The sequence below is a fragment of the Dermochelys coriacea genome, chromosome 2, assembly GCF_009764565.3.
Source record: "Dermochelys coriacea isolate rDerCor1 chromosome 2, rDerCor1.pri.v4, whole genome shotgun sequence".
Classification (NCBI taxonomy): Eukaryota; Metazoa; Chordata; order Testudines; family Dermochelyidae; genus Dermochelys; species Dermochelys coriacea.
This window is the reverse complement of record NC_050069.1, coordinates 226,093,466-226,101,764: the sequence shown is the minus strand read 5'-3', so window position 1 is coordinate 226,101,764 and position 8,299 is coordinate 226,093,466.

Below are 8,299 nucleotides of genomic sequence, written 5' to 3'. Positions count from 1 at the left end.
CAGTGCAGTGCAATTCAGTATACATAGTGTGAGGAATTATGAGATACTTCCTCATCTGTCCCATGATGCCATGGCAATCCTAAACACTTCTGAACTTGTTCCTCGAGGAGTAGAATGGATGTTAGAAACACAGCAGATAGAGCTAGAAGAAACCTCCTGGATCACTGAGACCAGTCCCCTGTCATTTCAGGCAGACCTGCCATATAAGTCCATGTTCTCACATGCTTTAACTACACAGTTATAAAGTTAAAATGCTCACTGCCAAAGACAGTGCTTTACTGAGTCCAAGTCTTGAGAGAGAGACTTGTCTTGTGGTGAAGGCACTGGAATGCAACACAGGAGATCTGGGCTCAACTGCCTGCTCAACCACAGACTTCCTGTGTGAGCTTGGACAAGTCAATTAAACTCTGTTTCTCAGCTCTCTGTGTCCCTAGTTCATTGAGAAGTTATTGGGTTTGTTGCAGGAATTGCCGAGTGAAATTCTATGGTTTGTGTTTTGCAGGAGGTCAGACGATGATAATAATTCTCCCTCTGGGCCTTAAAAATCTACAACTCTATACAACAATATACTTCAGTTCAGCCAGAAGCAGGGTGGTGGATTTCTTTTTTTAAAAACCACCTCTTTTCCTTTACTTTTACTGCTACAGATCTGTGATTAGAATGCATTTTATTAGTTTTTAAAATATCTTACCAACCTACCACATTTTCAGAAGCTGATGGAGGTAGATGAGGGCTGAAATATCTACAATAAAAAAATGAAAACCAATTTGCTGTTTACTATTTGGACAGGAAATCAGCAAGACCAATGATTTTTCAGTGGTCACTTTGGTCAAGGGATCTTGAAGGGTAACTCTTTAACAAGAGCAAATCCTTCTCTTCTCTCACTGTATCAGTTTATTTCTATTTTTTAAAATCAGAGTAACAATGTTCCCTTCTGCCCATTGCCATTTTCATCCTGTCCATAACACTCTAAGTTAATTACAGAGGCAGAGACAATGATGGTAAAACAGAATGATGATGATAGTTTACACATTACTCACGATTAGATGGAGTGAAAGTGTAGCACTACATAAGGGGCATAAAACACAAACTTAAGTTATATCTTATTTACAGAGTTGCCAAAAGTTACAACACAATATATTTATACTCAAAAAAGAATTAACAAGTTTATACGTAGGCATATCTTAAACAACACTATAAGCCTTTTCAGTTAGTTTCTTACCAAGTTTTGTATTATATTCTCATTATTATGACTTGACTTCAGTGTTGCGCATACTCCACCTAGCTACAAAAAGCAGGAAGGCCAGTTATGTTAAAACTTTTTAAAGTAGAAACTTTTTTTGAAATGTACAGGTTTAAAATAAGTACAAACTGCTGTAATTTCAACATAGGATTTTTTTTTAGAGAAATTATTTTTTAAAGCATGATGTTCAGTGTGAAACAGGGATTCATCCAGTGTATAGCCTCCTGTTTTCCATCATTTGTAGTTTTATATTCTTATGAGAGTTTTGCAAACTATTTATAATTACACACAAAAAAAACCTATGTTAAAAGAACATTAAGTTGGCAAAGTCGAGCATTGAATTGTTAGGAAATGCCAGAATTAAGGTTGCCTTTTCCTCCTCCCAGGCTATCTGATAAGTTGCAGTTTCTCTCTGCCTGCTCCAGGAGGGCTCACCAGACTCTGTACTAACATACTCCTTTTCCTCACCTGGCTTTTGTCTCCCCTGGATTATATCAGACAGTTTCCTCCTCCATGATGCCTGAAGCGCCAGCCAGGAGATGTAAGAGAGAGCACAGATGCGACAGGCCCTCTGCTCTCAATCCCAGTGCCTGGCCCCACCTTGCCCCTGAGCAGTTGGGAGCAACCATCACAGAGAAATTCCTTCTCACCCCCCTTTACCATGAGCTGGAGCATGTTCAGTTGCTCTGCAAGGATGGCACATGCATCATTTGGTCAGCACTACGAGCTGTGAGGGGATGAAGCATACTCACTCTGTGAGGATGGCAGAGGCAATCTGTGTTAGGAGCTATCAGAGGCTTGACCGTGCAGATGGCATCATGGGAGATTTTAGCAGCTAACATCAAAGAGGTCTCTACTGAGCATGTGTGAACTGCAATTTTTCAAATCTGATAGATTTGGGGAGGCATTGGAGCTGTTCAGAGAAAAGGTTGCCAAGATTTTTTAACATGGGAAAGAACAAATTTTTTCCTTAGCCCAAATCTCAGAAATGGCAGAACTGTTCTGGCTGAAATTTAAAAAAAAAAAAATCAGCCTGTGGCAAATACCATGTTAAATTTCAGCCCAAATGGTTAAAGTTTGGCAAAATCATAAGCAACTGAAAACAGGGCTTTACAATGAGAAGTACTGGGCAGCCTTAATCGGTGGACCTACCCAACCCATCTATAATAATTTATTGAATGAATTTCATCTTTTGTCACGTTTGTGTTTGTTTACCAGGTTTTTTCCCAGGGGTAGATTATGATTTCTTCACATACATGCATCACAGGATTAAAATGTTTGAAAATGAAATTAGTTGTAGTTCATGAAAAATGTGCTGTGACCATTTGAGATAATTATTATAATAATTATTATTCAGGATTCATACTAGTCATTTTAGACTCCCTGCTCCAACACCCTGCCAGGCTCTGGACAAGTTCCTTACCCAGCCCTATGTCACCAGATTCCTTCAGGTCCTTGCAATGTCTCCACATCTACTTTTTGGGCATCTGTTTCACTAGCCCAAACCCTACCTCTGCTGCAACCCCCCTGTTATCCTGGATCAATCCAAATCACCTGCTCCAGTTACTCCCCAGCCTCTGGTTGCCGACCCAAAATCTTCCTTGCTGACCTTTTCCCTGAACCCTGCCTCCAACAAGACCCTTATACCAGCTTTGTTTCCCAAGGTTTTTTCCATGTCAACCCCAGCTTCCACCATGGCTTCCCATTTCCACCTGTGGTACCTCCTACCATAACCTCCAGTATCCCCCATCCATCTTGATAGATCTCTTTTACCACTAGCCCCTCAGGGCAAAGCTTACCCTTACCTTAAAGGCAGGGAATAATGCATTTCCCGCCTTCCCCTCTACTGTTTTCTGGCAATGACACTAGTCCAGCATCTACCTTCACTTTTTATACCGGCTGGCAAAGAAGGTCCACTGCCATCTTCCCCCAATCTCAAGGGCATCGGGCTCTTCAGGCAAAAGGCACTCAGTGAAGGTGTCCAAGCAATAGATTGAAGATGATTTGGGTTTTAGTGTATTTTTAGTGGTGGGGGTTGTTGTTTTTTATATTACAGTACAGATTAAACTGCTCAACTGAAACAAAATATGCTCAAACTGTTGTGTTGGAATCTCCCTGGTGGTAACAGGCTGTTTCCTCCTTCTGTTTGTTACAAAATGGTGACAGAAAATTCCCAGTAGGACTAGAAATGAAAAAACATTTTAGACGAGATTTAAAGCCTCATGCTTTATGGCATAAACCAACCACTAACTGACTGAACACTAGAAAGAAGTTTCCCCTCTGGGCAAATTAATCCATAATTGCCTATTATAAGGTTTCTTACATGTGGCGCTGGCTTCTGTCAAAGAAGAATACTGAACTAGGTGGACCACTGGCCTGATCTGTTATAGCAAGTCCTGCGTGCCTACGTTTGATGGGAGGCTAAGCTTTCATTGCACTTTTACATACCGTGACCCAGAAGCCAGGATTTGGCCAAACTGTGCTTAGCATACTTCTCTATGGATGGGGTGGGGAAGAGTGCATCTTAACCAAATTTGTTCTTTCCACCTCCTGTGGCTGATACAGAGAGCAAAAATGGTTACTTTATGTCAGTGGGAATGTTCTCAAAGATACATGGATTCCCCCTTAAACTGAGGTGGCCTATGTCAGAAGAATTCTTAAATAATCTGCCCTAGTGCCTTTTAAAACAGGTATAATAATTCTGAATTACCCTTCCTGATGCTTGGTCCTCTGAGATACTTAACAATACTTACCTGAGATGGTCATCAACATGTAACAATGAGTGTGTGATCAAGTTGTCATCCTAAGTATATCTTAAAGTACTAACCCAAGATTTTAGATACTTGGTCACAGAAGGATTTTAGTCAAGAAACTTTAACCATCTAAACTTTCAAATCACAATCTACGGAGTCATGATTGATAGTATTAGAAGTAGAATATATATACACTCTTTCCTTTGTAAAAGAATAAAGGGATGGTATTCTGAGTGCTATGGGAAACCACAAGGAAATAAAGTTGTGGGGTTTTCTAATCTTTTCTATGTATATGAAAAAGGGATCTAAATTTAAGACTGACACAGGAACTGTCATTTCATCTTATTTTTGAGAAAACAACCTAGGAGCCAGGAGGAAAGCTGAGTCTAGGGAATCTATTCAGAAACCAGGATGGCAGGGAAAGAACTTGCTGCCCCTGGGGAAAAGCAGAGCCAAACTGCAGAAACCACATCTCAAGGAACTTTCTCAAAAGTGATCTTGGGTGTAGTCTGGTGGTCTACACAAGTGAGGTAGTACAGAGAATCAGGAAATGTGTGAAACAGATTAAGACCATAAACTAGGGATCTACAAAGGAGAGCAGAGACCAGGGAGTCAGTAAGGCATGCTCTGTTGTTCTTAACAGTCCCAGGAAAGATTTATATGCAAGAAGGTTAAGAAGAGTAAATACTTTAGTATAGTATTTTTTAAAAATTGCACACACACAGTTGCTATTTAAAAATTTGCAATTGTTCTTACTTATGCATACTGAGCCAAATTTAGCACACTTACATATTGTGCCTCGAAGGTCAATGGAGCTTCACCCACTTGCACCTGGGCTAGATTTGTACTACTGCTCTTTGGTGTGCATCAATTCTCTGCTCAAAGTAGTTTGTGGTTCAGTACAGTATTAATATTGGAAACACATAAGCCATTGTTGTGATCTTTCCTGTAATACAACCAAGCACCTACCTCCACTCTGGGTATTGCATATGTATTGCAAGCACACTTTCATCAGCCTGCTATAGTTGTCCGATTAGGACGTAGAGGCTCCTATCTCAATACTCCCATTTTCTTCCTCAGTCTGCCAATCTCTCCTCACATCTCGCGCAATCCTCTCACTTCCTCCCGCTTTGCCCACACCTGGTGCACTGCACCCCGTATTCCACCATTGATGCTGGCCTCAACACTCCATTTGTCCATTTCTCTCACAAGTGTTTAAGTGTCTTTTTCCATCCTACAAGGGGATGCCCTCACTACTCTGTTCCACCAAGGTGTTACTTTCTCATTCAAATCACTCCTGATAACTCACTTCGTCCACAGTGCCTAGACTAAATGAGACAATAATATTCACAATTTTTCATCTTTACCTAACTTTTTATAGACATGAAAAAGAACCCTGTGGGACCAAGATGTACAAATCCCTTAAAATAAGTAAATGTATTATTAAATTCTTACTCGTATACCTCCTCATCCCTCTTGTTTATCCCCTTAATTCATGTCATGTCTACAATGTGGTTTGTAAGCTCTTTGGAATGTGGGTCATGACTTTTGTGAAGCACTTTTGGGTGCTATAAAATATCAGCACTGTCACTCCTCCTACCTTCAGCATTACCCTATCCATGCTGACCTCAAAGCCAGTCCTATTAGCTAAAGATTCCTTCTTTCCCTGGGAAGCTGCCCAGACTTCACAACTTTATTACATTTGTCAGCAGTGAACTTCAAGAAGGTAAAATAATAGTGAGGGAATCTTTGTATAGCTATGAGCTAACTCCAGCTGGTGGCAATTCTCCTTCTGTCCTGTGTTTCTTCCAAGTGAAACAACATTTTTAAAACAAATAATTTTCAAGGCATATATGGCATACACCAAAATAAATGTTTCAGGGCAGTAAAGCCTCAAGCAATCTTATGTCCTTTTTAAAAGTGCCAAATATAGTTTTACCATTCTTTCTGGCTTTGCTGTGAAATAGCACACAACAGGACCACTGTTAGGCTCTCAACTGGTCTCCTTCCATCATCTTAGAAAGGAGCATTAATAATTAACATTTTTTAACAGATACTATACACACAGGATTTCCATTATTGGGTCTCAGTTTTTCAGCATGAGACATTTGGAATTCCCCTGCCTCTCAGATTTTTAGCCTTCTGAGGCATTGGCAGTGGAACAAGAGCCCTTTCCTCATGTTCCATTCCAGCTGCCAATACCTCACTTCCATCTAGAACCTTCTTAATCATTTTCTTTATGACAGTGATCAATAGAGGGGTTCTCCATTGGTGCTGGGCACTGGCATTTTCTGTTGCTGCTACAGATCTTTCTAGGCTGTTGTCTCATCTCAAGAAGCTCTGTCATAGCCTTTATTGGTCTCTCCCTCTTCAGTAGTCCCAATTAATGAGGTCACAAGTGGTGCTGAGCTGTAGGTCTTAGGTTTCAGTTGTGGCTTCCTTCAAAACTTTAGTTGTTTTCTGAGTTAAGGCAGCTGCTCCCTAGTTTGTCTGCCTGTGGAAGTTCAGAATGGTTGTTCTTACAAGTATTCTGTCTGCAACCTCTCAAAAAGAGGCTTTGTCCTCATCACGTTAGTCTATCTGCAAGGGTGGAGAATGGTTGCTTTGTCTAATAGTCAGCTAGGCTTGCATTACTGTTTTTAATGGATTTGGGGCATCTATGCATGCTATGTACATGTATGCATGCACTTTTTCAGGGAATCATCTGTGCTGAAGGCTTTCTCTACCCGCATCTCACTACACAGTACTCATGGAGCCTTCTGGCTGGTTGAGTCCTATGTCCCAGGAAGGCATCATGCTAGCAGAGGGGAGTGGGAGTCCTTTAGGTAGTGCTTCCTCAAGTCCCACAAAAGGGATGCTCTGTTGAATGCTTGAGTTGGCCTAGGCACTAAACTGCTCTGCTCAAAGTCAGTACCTTGCTTATGATCCAACATCAAACTTTGCCTATGTCAGTGCAAAGGCTGCAAGCTCTCATACAAAATTTCCTGGAATAGTGTGCAAGCTCAGAACATTGGCAGCACCATATTCCTAGGTGCAGAGACAACCAAAGGTTTATATCCGGGGTGGCCAACCTGAGCCTGAGAAGGAGCCAGAATTTACCAATGTACATTGCCAAAGAGCCACAGTAATATGTCAGCAGGCCCCCATTTGTTCCTCCTCCCTGCACCTCCTGATCAGCTGTTTTGTGGCATGCAGGAGGCTGGGGGGGGGGGGAGAGAGGAGCAAGGGCACAGCAGGCTCCGGGAAGGGGACGAGAAGGGGTGGAGTGGGGACAGAGCCAGGAGATGAGCAGTGAGCACCCCCTGGCACATTGGAAAGTTGGAGCCTGTAGCTCCAGCCTTGGAGTCAGTGCCTGTACAAGGATCTGCATATTAACTTCTGAGGAGCTGCATGTGGTTCCGGAGCCACAGGTTGGCCATCCCTGGTTTATATGATCTTCAGGATCTCCACTAAACACACGGTCATCTGATGCCAGCCAGTATCTCTGCAGCACAATGTATGGGGGCGGGGGGAGTGTCATGTTTGTTGAAAGGGGGATTTAGAGAAGGGATTTTTGGGGCAATGGTTTTCCCAATGCGTGCGGCGATACCTGCCAGTTCCCATGGTGTTAAAACCAGAACGTGGTATAAATACTTGATTTGTCAGATCTCTGCAGTGCAATTCATCTCAGAAGCAAGATCATCTCTCCTTACAACCCAAGCTCCTGATTCATTGAGAGCCCCATGAACTTGAACTTCAAGAACTAGGATAACATGCAAATGGGCATGGTTCCTGAGCTCAGTCCACTCTAATGTCAAAAGCATAATGTAGCCTAGAACCCTTGGTTCACAGGACCAACTAAACCAGCAACAAGTAATTAAACCAGTTTTCAGCTGCCCCCTCTCAATGCGCTTAGACCCTGGTAAATTTTGGTGTCATATTTGTCTAACTGAACACAAGTTCATACCATCTAGCATTGTGAAAATGTTTGGGTTCTACAACAGAGGAAAGGCCAGGAGTCCCAGTTTTGTTGATTGTGATTCCTTAGTGGCCCAACTACTAGATCTCCACACAACATTGACTGTAGAGTTTAATACAACAAAGAATGCAGGAGCCTAATACCAGCCCTCCATCCTTCACCCCCCCCCTCCACCCCACCCCCTGACACTCTCTGAGGGCAGGAGGTTGTTTCCATACTTGCTCTAGACACACTAGACAGATTTAGGGAGAGGTTCCTATCCTTTAATATAAAGAAAAGGAGTACTTGTGGCACCTTAGAGACTAACAAATTTATTAGAGCATAAGCTTTCGTGAGCTACAGCTC